This window comes from Ambystoma mexicanum, chromosome 11, assembly GCF_040938575.1.
Source record: "Ambystoma mexicanum isolate Mex_15411 chromosome 11, UKY_AmexF1_1, whole genome shotgun sequence".
NCBI classification, from domain to species: Eukaryota; Metazoa; Chordata; class Amphibia; order Caudata; family Ambystomatidae; genus Ambystoma; species Ambystoma mexicanum.
Window position 1 is genome coordinate 438,146,782 of NC_090934.1, and position 14,484 is coordinate 438,161,265.

Genomic DNA, 14,484 nt, shown 5'->3' on the forward strand with positions numbered 1-14,484 from the left:
ATAATATTAGACAACACCATGTAGAGGGAGCATTGGCTGCATGCGCATTTCCAAAGAAGAAGAAAGCATGATATTTTTCTGTAGAAATATATAGAGACACGAGCCATGTGTCAAAGTCCTCAGAGGTGTTGCAATTATTCAGCTCTCTTTCTAGAGTCTCTTTCCAAAGGCTCCAGTGCTCAAACATGGAAATCATATCAGTGTTCTTCACTGAGAAAGAAGGCAAAGGCAAGGTGGGGTAAGAGCGTTCATACTCCCCCTGGAGAAAAGGGTGCTAATATGGTGGAGGATAGTTAATCCCCATTAGTTTAAGAGGTTGAGGAAGACACTTGGGAGATCTTGTTAGTGTTGTCTTCACAACTGAATATTACCGGTGTGATAAGAGTAAATCAGTCAGGGTTATTAGCCTGCGAATTAGAGCTGTTAACGCAGACTGCCCCATGGGCTGAGTGACATTTGTTGGTTGTGCCCATAGTTACTGGGCACCTTGAGAGAGGGGCCAAACCGGCATCAGAGATTATGCAGAACTCCTCGGGAGAGTCCAATGAGTCTGGCAATAGCTCAAAATGCCTGGTGCGAATGCGTTCTCTTCTGCGAGAGCTGAGGGCTAGGACTTCAGCAAGACAATCTTTTTTAATTGCCGGCATAGAGACCGGAGAATCAGCCATAGGGTTAAAATGCGGCATCATACAACAACACTTCCGATACTGACCAAGCGCAGAGTGCTTTTAAAATGAGAAAGAAAAAGAAAAAAAAAACGATGTTTAGTAAGCAAAGCACTCACTGACTAAAGAACAATGAAAGCATACCTGCGGGCTATAGGCAAGGCGGCTGGATGCTCAGGCCATCAAACCAAACTTTCAGCAGGGCACAGCAAGACACAGCGAAATGAAGCACAAAAGCAGTCCCGACTCAAAGAGGAAAGAGCTCGAGGTGACTCGCGCCTTCACGTCAGCATGCCAGCAAGGAGCAGTTAGAGGAAGGGACCTCGAGAGCACACTGATGCTGTCAAGCGGCACTGCAGTGAAAATGGACAGCGCTTCCGACAGCGTTCTCAATGAGGTGTTTCGCTGTGTGGTCACACTTCCTCCCTCCCTTCTTCCAAACTATTCTGTGCTATGTAGATAATTCCCAACAGTTCACAATGTCCTTCCTGAGCCGTTGATGGCTACTTATTGACTGCTTTTCCTCTGCTAAGCTTCCATCTGGGTGAGACTTCTCCAACCTCTATTTAAGGTCACTGTCTTTCTCCTTCACTTGAGGTTTTTCCCTTCCCAGCCAAGGTCACATCCACTCTCCACCTACTTAGTTTCCTCCTTGACTCTCTAAGTTGTCATCTCCTTCTGGTTACCTCATTCTCTTGTCTCGCCACCTCCTCCTGTCTCTCCAACTCACTCTGATGTATCATCACATCTTCCTTTCTTACCACTACCTCCTGTTTCACTACCTCTCTATGATGTCTCAACTCCTCTTAACATCTTAACAATTGTGCCTCTCTTTCACTGATAGTCAGCGTCATTCAGTAACTTGGAATTGTCACATGCATGGAGGCTTACACACATTTGTCCGCGCTCCCCTTCATTGGATTCAGAGTTCGCTGTGCCTCGGAATTTCTTTAATATTCTCTTTGGCTAGATGAGGACTATTGTGTGTTCTCTGCTTTGTACTTTTTGGTAATTTACTTCTTTTGGCCTTCATAGTACCATGGAAAAGTAGTGACCCTAGTAGCATCTTTTCGGGCATAAGATTTTCTTAAAGGACAAGTGCCATACGTTTGCCCCCAATTACAACTCCCTGCAATGCCGCTGGGGTATTGTGGGATGGACCTGGGGATCCTAGCTGTATCCCAACTGGCCAGGTCCTACACCGCTTAGTGGATGGGAGCATTGGGCCCCAAGTGTCACACCACCAAGAGCCAGGCAGGGGAATTTGTCACACTGCAAAGTATTACATACCATGTGTACATCTGTTTACATACCATGCAGGCACCCATCGAAGAATGTGTACATCTGTATACAGTAATGTTGACCAAACCGAAAAAAGTTATTATTTAGAATTACTTCTAAAAGTCACCACAGAAATCATATATATTTATATTGCAGGAGTATCCACTTCACTGCCTCAATTTCCTCTGTATGCAGGATGGAACTTTACAGTTTAGTCACATCCATGGTGAATAGGATGTCCGTGCGTTTGACAGTAGTTGCTCATTTATCTGTTCCGAGTTCCGGACAAATTTCAGCGAAAGAAGCATGTTAGCTGTGGCCTCATTATAAGTATGGCATTAATTCAATGAGTTTTGTGCAGGATTACTGCCACCACTCGGTACAGTGGAATTACCTCCATATTACAAGTGGTGATAAAAAAACATTAAGGGGCCGATTCACGGAACAAACGTGCGCCGAAAATCTTCGCGCAAGCAGGCGCAAGCAGGCGCAAGCAGAAAAAAACAGGTGCACGCGCACGCGTGTGATTCATGGAAGTCCCTGCGCGTGTTTACCTCGGGATGTGCGCCAAACCCGTGCATGGCACACACGTCACTGCAACATCCCGAAAGACATGCGCGACGATCACAGTGAAAGCGCACAACCTCGGCGCATACACTAGAAAGTGGGCGGAACACCGGGCGTAACGCGCGGAATGGGGAACAACTCGCAAAAACAAGGGCGTAACTGGGGATGTACTGCAGGGAAGCAGACGGAACGCCCACACGCACCCGAACCACACGTATTCATGGAATCGAATAGGACAAAGCCACGCACAGCGAAAGACACGCACAAGCCGAAACACGTCCGCCACACGAAGGCAGGCGGTAGCGTCCCTGCGCATTACAAAAGTGGCAACATACAGCAATTGGGCCTGTGCGAGCGGGGCACGTGTATATCGGGGGTTCGCGTGAAGTTTTTCACGCGATCGGGCCTGGGGGAGCGGGCTACGTGTATTTCAGGGGTTCGCGTGAAGTTTTTGGTACGTGTATATCAGGGGTTTGATCGGGCCTGGGGGAGCGGGCTACGTGTATATCAGGGGTTCGCGTGAACTTTTTCACGCGATCGGGCCTGGGGGAGCGGGCTACGTGTATATCAGGGGTTCGCGTCAACTTTTTCACGCGATTGGGCCTGGGGGAGCGGGCTACGTGTATTTCAGGGGTTCGTGTGAAGTTTTTCACGCGATCGGGCCTGGTGGAGCGGGCTACGTGTATATCAGGGGTTCGCGTGAACTTTTTCACGCGATCGGGCCTGGGGGAGCGGGCTACGTGTATTTCAGGGGTTCGCGTGAAGTTTCTCATGCGATCAGGCCTGGGGGAGCGGGCTACGTGTATATCAGGGGTTCGCGTGAACTTTTTCACGCGATCGGGCCTGGGGGAGCGGGGTACCACTCACCGTCTGCCTTGCGTGTAGAAGAACGCGTAGCCAACACCCGCTGTGAAGTAATAGCGTGTGAACCCCAACGGATGGAAAACACACGCACCGCACGAAAAGCACGTACAGAACATAAAGGCACGCGGGATCTCCAAACCCTGCCAGGGCAACGCCCGTGCGCAAAACGTCACAGACGCGCTTACGCTGTAAGGGCCTTTGGTCCAATGAAATCACGTACGTGTGCTGACACACTTACGCGCTAAGGGCCTTTCCTCGATTTTCACGCTGACGTGCAGGATTTTCACGTGCCAAATCACTCCGTATCAAGCTGGCCACGCGTATGCACACGGAAGACCACGCTCCTGCCCAGAAGGCCGAACTACTGCCCCCCAGAGCCCCGAGCACGCTCCCACCTGCCATCTGCTGCTGCCTGACTGCCTGCTGCCCACGTGCACTGCCATTTGCTGCCTGCACATCAGCCAGGAGTGCTGTTGCTGTGACCACCCCTGCTGGAACCGAAGACTCCCGACTGGGATTCCATCGCTCCACAGCCCAGCCCCAGGACCCAGTTGCCCACCCACTCCTGCCTCTGGGGTTGTCATGTCGGGGCAAACACCATCTGTGACCACTGACAACCCCCGGCCAGAGAGGCAGAGGGGCACCACTTCAGTGCCACCAAAGTTGGTGTCCTGGTGGAGCAAGTCCTGGGGCAGTATGATGCCCTCTTCGGAAGTTCCCGCGCCGACAAGGAAGGACGGACTCGGATCTGGACTGACATCGTGACTGCCATCAACGCGGAGGGGGTGGCAGTCCGCGACTTACAACATGTCAGGAAGCGCTGGGAGGACTTCAGGTCCAGGACCCTGAACAAGGCCCGGCGCCTCTTGAAGGCAGCGGATGCCAAGGGGCGCCGGGGCCACTTGTCGGAAGAACAGATGAGGGTCCTGGAACGCATATCCCCAGCGCTCCACGTCCAGGTCCTAGAGAAGCAGACCCGTCTGGAGTCGAGCGGTGAGTGTACATGCATCCTGATTGTGAGCAGTGCGTGTGGTGATTGTTCGGTAGTGTGCAGGTTGCACATCTGTTTGTATGGGGTCGAGTATGGGTGGGGGTGTACAGGGCCGTGGGGCTGACACATGCGAGGGCTGTAATGTGTGAGACATGGATGGTGCTTGTGTGTGTAGGCTTGCATGCCAAATGCAGTTGTGTGGGCACACATGTTTGGATGAATGTGTATGTAAGTAGACATGTCCGTGATGTCACGCATGTATGTTGTTTTCGGCTGCATGTATCAGCACTGTGTACATGTGCATGTGTGTGTATTTGACAAGGGTGCAACAGTGATGCAACATGGATGCATGTGACAGCGGTATGTGGAAGCCTGATTGGCAGATGTGACATGGATGCCCGTCTGAACAGTGCGACACTTGGCAGAGGTGTACACATGCATGCAAGTGTGGTGGTGTGTGTACATGTGTGGTGCACTTCCTGTGTTGCATGTGATGTCTGGCTCACCTTTGGCTGCTCATGCTATTGTATGTGTATGGATGGTGGTGGCAGTTCCGATATGGCTTTGGTATGGCTCATGTGTGCGAGTTGTAATGACAAGTGTGTTGGGGATTGTGATGACATGTCTGAGGTTTGCCAATGCCACTCATGTGCAACTGTCATGTGTGTATGTGTCCATTGTACAGTGCCCTGATGCCTGTGTTTTGTTTCTCCCTGTCTGCAGCGTCAACTGATGAAGAGGGCAGAGAAGGTGCTGTGGAGCACAGCGGCGGGGATCCCACCGCCAGCCGGAGACGCACGGCCCGGCTCCCCTCCCGTGTTGTCATCTCGTCGGGGAGTGAGGAGTCTGGTGCCGCGTCCCAGGCCGCAGCTGCCGGGGGGAGGTCCAAGAGGCGGAGGTTGGAGTTGGTCTCCTCGGCAGCAGAAGGGGCAGCTGGGACCCCACAGGGCCCAACAGGGGAAGATGGCACGGAGTCATCCAGGTTGGTGGGGGGTTTGGTGGAGGAGGAGGCCGTGCAAGCACCAGAGACGGGGTCTGGAGGTGGGGATCCCACTAGTGCTAGTGGTGCAGTGCAGGACCAGGGACAGGAGGCAGCACAGGCCGCCGCGGAGGTGCCTGTGTGCAATCATGTCCCCGATCCTGTCCCTGCATCATCTTGCACCAGCAGGGATGCCTACGTCCAGACCCGTTTTCAGGCAGGGGATGAGCTGACATCAACTGGCCTTCCTCTGCCTGCGGACGTGGCTATCCAGGTCCGGGTTGAGCCTGTCCTGGCTGGTGTGGCGTTGCGTCAACGGGCCATGCGAGGTGACCTGCAGTCCTTTCATGGAGAGACTGCACGTCATCTCGAATGGCTCGTTGACCACGTCAGCCTGCTGGGACAGGTCACCTAGGCCGGATTCCTCCGTCTGATGGGGCTTGCTCCGACCCCCTCCTCAACTGGACCCCCTACACGCCAGTCGTCCTCTGTGCCATCTTCCCACCCATCAGTCACCTGGGTGCCCTGTGGAGCTGCCTCTGACAGTGCGGCCAGGCTGGTGGAGGAGGCATCCCTGCCACAGTCGGGAGTCGGACGTCCAGCAGGGGTGGCCACATCTACGACTGCACCCCAGCCGGCGGAGGATGTGCAGGCAGCAGGAGGCAGTGCACGGGCAGAGGCAGAGGCAGAGCAGCAGCAGCAACATGGTGGGAGCCATGAAGGCTCGGGGCCTTCGACATTGGAGGGGCAGGCATCAGCCGGAGGGCAGGAGGACCCAGGACAGAGAGTGTCTTCCGTTTGGCTACGGTTGGGCCACGCCATATATGCAGAGCGGCGGCGGGCGGAAGAGGCGCGGCTCACAATGGTCAGGGCGGAGAACTCCATGCGGAGGGCCCTGAGGCGGGCCGAGTGCCTCGAGGCAATCCGCAGGGGGTTGGAGGAGGACACGGCGTCGTCCCTGCGGACCCTCGTGGCCATGGAACAGGACCGCCTCCGGGACATCGAACAGGAGTTCGATGATGCCCTGGCCCGGAACACCACAGAGTGAGCCGCTGGACTTGCCCGCCGCCTTTGTATATAGTTCTTTAGTTTTAGGTTTCCTTTGTTTGTTCTTATGATTTGGAGTTGACGGACACTGCTCCACTTTTTGTATATAGTTGCATTTTAGTTAGGGTTTTTTGTAGGTTTCCTTTGTTCAGTTGGGCTCATGGACCCTTGGAAGTTTTGTACATAGTTCTTCATTGGATTGATTTTATTTTTCATTTGACTTTGGACAACATTTTTTTGGATTAGGATTTGGTGTTTTTATTTTTTTAAACGGACATGCAGCTTATCTTTTTTTCATTGCCATTGTAGTTTGTTTCATTTCTTTTGCATTCTTTTTTTTAATACAATTTTGTTTTCATACTTCACTGTGTGGTATCATCTCATTGGTTTCATGCATGTCATGTTGGGTGTTTTCCCATTCAATTGCAACCATTGTGTGTGACGGACATGGGTTCATTTGCTTTATGAACATTGGGGGTGTAACATGTAATTTCCATTTCCATGTGGGTGAATGGGTTACTTGGTAGGGCTTTTTGGCTGTGGAGGCTGACAATAACGCACATGATTGGGGATTGTGAGGACCTGTTGGAGGCTGCCCATGGTGGCTGGGGGGTGGGGGTGATAGGGGACATGAGTGGGGGCCTGGTGGGGGCTGGCCATGGTGGCTGGGGGGTGGGGGTGGTGGGAGACATGGGTGGGGGCCTGGTGGAGGCTGCCCCTGCACTGCTGGGGGGTGGGGGTGGTGGGAGACATGGGTGGGGCCTGCTGGCAGGTGCCCCACAGTGCTTGGGGGTGGGGGTGGTGGGGAACATGAGTTGGACATGGGTGAGGGCCTGCTGGCAGGTGCCCCCCAGTGCTGGGGGGTGGGGGTGGTGGGGAACATGAGTTGGACATGGGCGGGGGCCTGCTGGCAGGTGCCCCACAGTGCTGGGGGGTGGGGGTGGTGGGGAACATGAGTTGGACATGGGCGGGGGCCTGCTGGCAGGTGCCCCTGGTGGCTGGGGGGTGGGGGGGGTGGGGAACATGAGTTGGACATGGGTGGGGGCCTGCTGGCAGGTGCCCCCCAGTGCTGTGGGGTGGGGGTGGTGGGGAACATGAGTTGGACATGGGTGGGGGCCTGCTGGCAGGTGCCCCACAGTGCTGGGGGGTGGGGGTGGTGGGGAACATGAGTTGGACATGGGCGGGGACCTGCTGGCAGGTGCCCCACAGTGCTGGGGGGTGGTGGGGAACATGAGTTGGACATGGGCGGGGGCCTGCTGGCAGGTGCCCCACAGTGCTGGGGGGTGGGGGTGGTGGGGAACATGAGTTGGACATGGGCGGGGGCCTGCTGGCAGGTGCCCCACAGTGCTGGGGGGTGGGGGTGGTAGGGAACATGAGTTGGACATGGGTGGGGGCCTGCTGGCAGGTGCCCTACAGTGCTGGGGGGTGGGGTGCTGGGAGACATGGGTGGGGGCCTGGTGGAGGCTGCCCCTGGTGGCTGGGGGGTGGGGGTGGTGGGAGACATGGGCGGGGGCCTGGTGGAGGCTGCCCCTGGTGACTGGGGGGGTGGGGGTGGTGGGAGACATGGGTGGGGGCCTGGTGGAGGCTGGCCCTGGGGAGTGGGGGGTGGGGGTGGTGGGTGACATGGGTGGGGGCCTGGTGGAGGCTGCCCCTGGTGGCTGGGGGGTGGGGGTGCTGGGAGACATGGGTGGGGGCCTGGTGGTGGGTGCCCCTGCACTGCTGGGGGGTGTGGGTGCTGGGAGACGGGTGGGGGCCTGGTGGAGGCTGCCCCTGGTAGGCTGGGGGGTGGGGGTGGTGGGAGACATGGGTGGGGGCCTGGTGGAGGCTGCCCCTGGTGACTGGGGGGGTGGGGGTGGTGGGAGACATGGGTGGGGGCCTGGTGATTGGTGCCCCTGGTGGCTGGGGGTGCAGGGGGACATGCGTTGGTGGGCAGTAGTGCAAGTTGACATGTGGGTTGGCTGGGGGGCATGGCCTTGGTGGATGGGGTGCCTGCAGGACATGTGCAGGGTAGGCCCCTGTGGTGTGAGCCACCTGCAGGTGCCATGGAGGGTGTAGAGGGAACACCTGGGAGGGCCCACATGTGCAATTCACGTGTGGTGCTCCCCGCGCACCCCTGTAATACACGTACCCTGATGATATCGCGTGTGTAACTTCACGCGCACCCCTGAAATACACGTACCCTGCTGAAATCGCGTGTGGAACTTCCCCTGCACCCTGAAATACACGTATCCTGATGGAATCGCATGTGGAACTTCCCGCGCACCCCTGGAATACACGTACCCTGCTGGAATCGCGTGTGGAACTCCACCTGCACCCTGAAATACACATACCCTGATGGAATCGCGTGTGGTACTTCCCGCGCACCCCTGGAATACACGTACCCTGCTGATATCGCGTGTGGAACTTCACGCGCACCCCGAAATACACATACCCTGATGGAATCGCGTGTGGAACTTCACGCGCACCCCGAAATACACGTACCATGATGAAATTGCGTGTGGAACTTCACGCGCACCCCGAAATACACGTACCCTGATGGAATCGCATGTGGAACTTCACGCGCACCCCGAAATACACGTACCCTGATGGAATCGCGTGTGGAACTTCCTGCGCACCCCTGAGATACGCGTACCCTGCTCGCACGGGCCCAATCGCGTGTGGAAATTCCCGCGCACCCCTGAAATACACGTACCATGATGGAATCGCGTGTGGAACTTCCCGCGCACCCCTGAAATACGCGTACCCTGCTCGCACGGGGCCAATCGTGTGAGGTACTTCCCGCGCACCCCAGTGATACACGTAGCCCGCTTGCTGTGCTGGTACAGGGTTAGCGCAGCCCTTTGCGCTGGATTGGGTATATTGATGGCTTTTCCCTGCGCGAGAGGCGTTCTTGGGGTGTAACTGGCGCTGCTGCAGGGTCGCTGCGCCACTGTGCGCCACGGCTGGTTTTGATGGCTGGAATCTATGAATACGCTGTGCACGGAAATGGATTCTTGCGCACGCGGCTGGCGCAGGGATTCATACGCGCACACTGTGCGCCAGCCGCGTGCGCCACTTGTGCGCTGAATTCTATGAATTACCCCCTAATTCTCATTTTTGTTGTTTAATCCATAGGACGACATGGTCGTTTTCTTCAGATGTACAATGAGCAGTAATTCCAACGAAGTAAACCCATTCATTTTTGGAGGAGGTCAAATGGTGGCGTGCGACTCATGTTTAAAAGAAATTCAGGGTTGGTGCGCAATCAGGGTGCTGACTGAGCACCAACCCTGATATAAAAATGTGAGTGGCACACTGATATGTGCGATGAAGCAACATTCACAGGGTTGCCATGGCAATGACACTACTGCAAACACAGTGCCAGCAAATCCCAGTGATTATAGTCCTTCAGGGGCGTGCTGGCACTGTGTACCTGAAGTTGCCTGGCTGTGCCACTGCCCATTAAACTTAAAGAGTAATCCTAAGGTAAGTGTAAGTATGTATGTATGCATAAGTGTTTGAATGTGATGCATTGGGTGTGTCCATGAATGATTAGTTGAGTGAGTTCGTAGCTGTGCATGGATGTATGCATGTGTATGTTTGAAACAGAATGTGTCTGCAAGTGTTCATGAGAGTGTGTGTGTGCATGCGTTTGTATCATCTCTTGAATCAATGGATTCACAGTGACCAAGCAGACAATGTGTATTGTTGGTCACTGTAAATCCTTTCCAGAGACTGCTGGCTTTGAAAGGTTTTCAGCATGTTCATGCATGTTATTTACAGTGACCATTACTGGCATAGATAGGCTGTGACCAAGAACGTATATATGCCAGTAATGGTCACTTAAAGTCATATGCATGAAGTGCTTCAGCCTTCATGAATGTTATTTAAAGTGACTATTACTGGCATAGATAGGTTGTAGCAGCAGCTTTATGCCTGTGATTTGAAGTTGTAATGGGGGGTGGAAAATCCCATCCATGAGCAGACCAGGTAGGCCAGGAAATCCCGGGCCAAGAAACGGAAGAGTTAAGGTAAATGACAAATGCCTGTTTTATTAACAATCACATAAAACAGGGACAGCAACCAACACAATTTGTCTCAGAGCTCTGAAAGAATTTCATGCACAACATTAGCTTATAATCAAAAAATACGTCATAGGTGATGTTGCATTTGCTAAAACCTATGTTAAGGTTGTATTGGTGTAAGGAATTATCTACATATATAATGCATGCTGTAAATTTGGGGCTAAGCCTCCATTGAGCTATGGACCACTAATAATAACTATTATTTTCCTAAACCAACTAATCCAAATAAAATACTGGGTTCTAAAGCTGCAGTGGTCTCAGTTGCATTAGTGTTGGAATAAGGTGATTTTAGTCATCTCTGTGACAGTCACAACATGAGTAGGTAACCTGGTGATGAGTACAAAAAAGGGTAGCAGGCACCCCTCTCTCGAAAGAACACAGCATGATAACATGTTCAGTGGTTTGTAACCACTTTAAGAGTTCACAGCCATCTGCTTTTTGCTCACTACATTTCACAGATGGGAAATAACCATTTGCATATCAGTCTTTGTCCAGCCCACATGGGCAGTCCAGCACCAAAATGCTATGGCAATTCCCCTCTGAACAAGAGTACCAACAGTAACCCCATACACGTGTTTCAGCCTTGTTGGGCCTCATCAGTGAGGTGGCACCGTGCCTCTCTGAGCACAGTGAGCAGGGAGTCCAAGGTTGCCCCCAGGTAACTTAGGGTGACCAACCCCAAGTTCCTTGCAAAAATACAAAAAAGGGTAGCAGGCACCCCTCTCTTGAAAGAACACAGCATGATAACCTGTTCAGTAGTTGTTACCACTTTGAGAGTTCACAGCCATCTGCTTTTTGCTTACTGTAGCTTTCACAGATGGGAAATAACCATTTGTATATCAGTCTTGGTCATGCCCAAATGGGCAGTCCAGCACCAAAATGCAATAGCAATTCCCCTCTGAACAAGAGTACCAACAGCAACCCCATACCTGTGTTTCAGCCTTGTTGGGCCTCATCAGTGAGGTGGAGCTGTGCTTCTCTGAGCAGTATTTCTGTGCTGGACTGCCCATGTGGGCGGGGCAAAGACTGGTATGCAAATTGATATTTCTCATCTGTAAAAGGTACAGTGAGCAAAAAGCTGCAAAATCTCAAAGTGGTTAAAAACCACTGAACAGGTTATTATGCCATGTACTTTCGGGAGAGGGGCGCCTGCTACCTTTTTTGTAAACCTGGTGATGAGCACTTCAATTAATAAACCGTACTGATTTAATATTGGCATCGTCCTTAAGGGTTAAAATATGGGATTCTGTAGTGAAGTAAGGATCTGGTAACTCCAGATAAGTTTACAGATGCTTTATTGCCCTAGTCCTGTACCTTCACCAATACACTAGGATCGTAGGTGACACAATGGACAAGCAGGAAGGAGAAACACTGGGCTAGCCCCACACCCCACTCACGCTACTTTCTAACTGATAAGCCGAGCCATCACCCATGGAAAACAACAAGCCACACATTCCACTACCCTGAAGACAACACCACATTCCATACCATAACATCTCCACACTCCCAGATTGAGCGTAAGCTCACATTACAACACTTCCCCTTCCTTGGGGAACGACACAACAAAATGATTAAAAGCAATTTGACCAGCACACAACCTAAATCAATTGACCAAACAAACACTCAAGTCGCAAAACACAGCGGCCATACATGTTCGCCACTCCAGCACACAAAACACAAAGGAAACCCCTCACGGGCCAAACCGGACCACCCAAACGCTGGAAGCTCCATATTTAATGCTCCTCACACAAACTCCCAAAACCAGGAAAAGACTACGAATACCTAGCCTGCCACACAACTCAATAATCAACGCACATGCCCCTTGACTGACACCCACGAGAACCAAAAAACAACAGAAACGCACCTCCACCACCCCAGGCTGCCCCTCGGGACCTAGGACTGCCGCTCCTAGACCAAACTATTGTTGCAGGAACAATACAAAGCTAACCAACCCGATACCAACAACGCACCAACCTCCTCCCACTCCGGTCTGCCCCCCGGAGTCTCGAGACTGCCACCCCGAGCACTAATGCAGCTCAAAATGAGCACAACAGTTGCCATGCACCATAGAGGGACCCACTAACACTAAACTAGGATGGAAGCTAATCAACCTAGCTAACACCAACAACCACCACCACCACACTATAAAGCATCTGACCCACTGCGATTAAACTAGAAACTAAGGCATCTTGCCACACCCAACACTGCTCCTGTGTGGAGAATAGGGGGTGTGAGTATGCCAGCTGGTGCGCCTGATCCCCTTCCAGACCCCTTCTCCCAAACCGTGGTACCCGTGGGATGCACTGTCCCTGGAAAGCTCACCTGTTGATTAGGTTTGGTGAACCCTCCATCCTGCTGCTTCTGGCAGGGGTGCTTGTATGATCTGGACCAAGTTCCTTCACTGGTCCCTTGCACGTGGTAGTCCAGTCCTGCTGCGACTAAGCCACTATACTTCAGGTAAGTGTTCCTGTTTGCCTCTATCTTTCCTCATCTGTTTTTGTTGTATTGTAAAGTTTGTTGTCTTGTATTGCTGTCCGTTCCACTTTTGATGTTTGCTCTTTTGCTTTCTTCCCTAGCAGTTGATGATGCCAGCCCGGCAGAAGCTGCGGAGCTCGAGGTGGCAGCCGGAGGGAATGAAGAACGAAGCTGCAGCGGTACAGTAGCTCATAAATTGATAACTAGGGGGCGCGTGGGGTTCAAATGCAGCGCGGCCATAAGACAAATGTTCTATCCTTGTCTTTCTTCTTCTTCACAGGGTCCGAGTTCGTGGATGCGGAGTGCAGTGTTGCGGCATCGGGATCAAGATTACTGGATGTCAGGAGATGAGTCTGCAGATGAAGCGATGATGCACCAGTTTCCTGGAGGTGAGTATGCAGGAGAGCGCCTGGTTTCAAAGTAAGTAAACTGGTCAAAGCGGCGGTGAGCGTCACGTTGCACGCGAGTGCACAGTAATGTGAAGCACAGGCCTTAAGGATGTAGGAGCTTATATAGCTGAGCTTCTGAAGTCACACCCACCAGGTTCAGCCTGCCACACCCGATGAGTTAGCACATGAAGACCAGGCCTAGGGAGCCACACCCGATGAGTCAGCACATGAAGATGTTCTCTGGAATAAAGGCTTTCAGCTCCTGGAAAGTTCTTGTAAAATAAAATCACTCCTGCACTGAAATAAAGTAAAAACACTCCTGCACTGAAATAAAGTGTTCCTGCTCACATCTCTATATGAGCCTGGCGCCAAAGGCGCCAGGACTGAGTCCAGCCAGGGCCCCTGTGTTTATGGGTCCCAAAGGGAGATAAGTGAGTCAAGTGATCCATTGCCCCCATCACTAGATGGTGTGGTTTTTGTGTTCTAGGGCCTGTGGGCATGACAGCACTCCCCCTCAAGGCCCCTCTCATAGGTGGTTTCCCCCCTGGCCCTGGTTTAGTGGAGTTATTGCAGTGGAACTGCCTGATTAATCTTGGAGCGTGGACATGTTCACTGGGTTCCCAGGTCCGATCTTGGGGCCCATAACCTTTCCAGTCTATAAGGTAGTATAATTGGACCGGACCATTTTAGAGTCTAGGATCCTTTTATCTTCGTATTCTGGTTCTCCTTTAGCTATTTTGGGATCCGGTGGAGTATCGATCCGCGTACCTGGTCTCAGTGGTTTTAGGAGGGAGACATGAAACACCGGGTGGATACGCAAATGGGCCGGTAATTCTAATTTCATGGGTGCAGGGTAGATCACAGCCTTGATGGTGTAGGGTCCCAGATATCTGGGACAGAACACCCATGGTCCTTTCAGGGGGATGTTTTTGGATGCTAACCAAACCTTGTCTCTGACTTGGTAGTTGGGAGCTTCTCTTCGGTGTCGATCCGCAAAGTTCTTCTGTTTCTCTTTGGCTCTGGCAAGATGGTCTGCTGTTTCCTTAAAAACCTGGGTGATGGTTTTGTGTAAGGTCGTTACAGTGGGCATTTCTAATGATTCGAGTGGGTCAAAAACGGATGCCCGTGGATGTCGACCATACACTATGTAGAATGGGCTTTG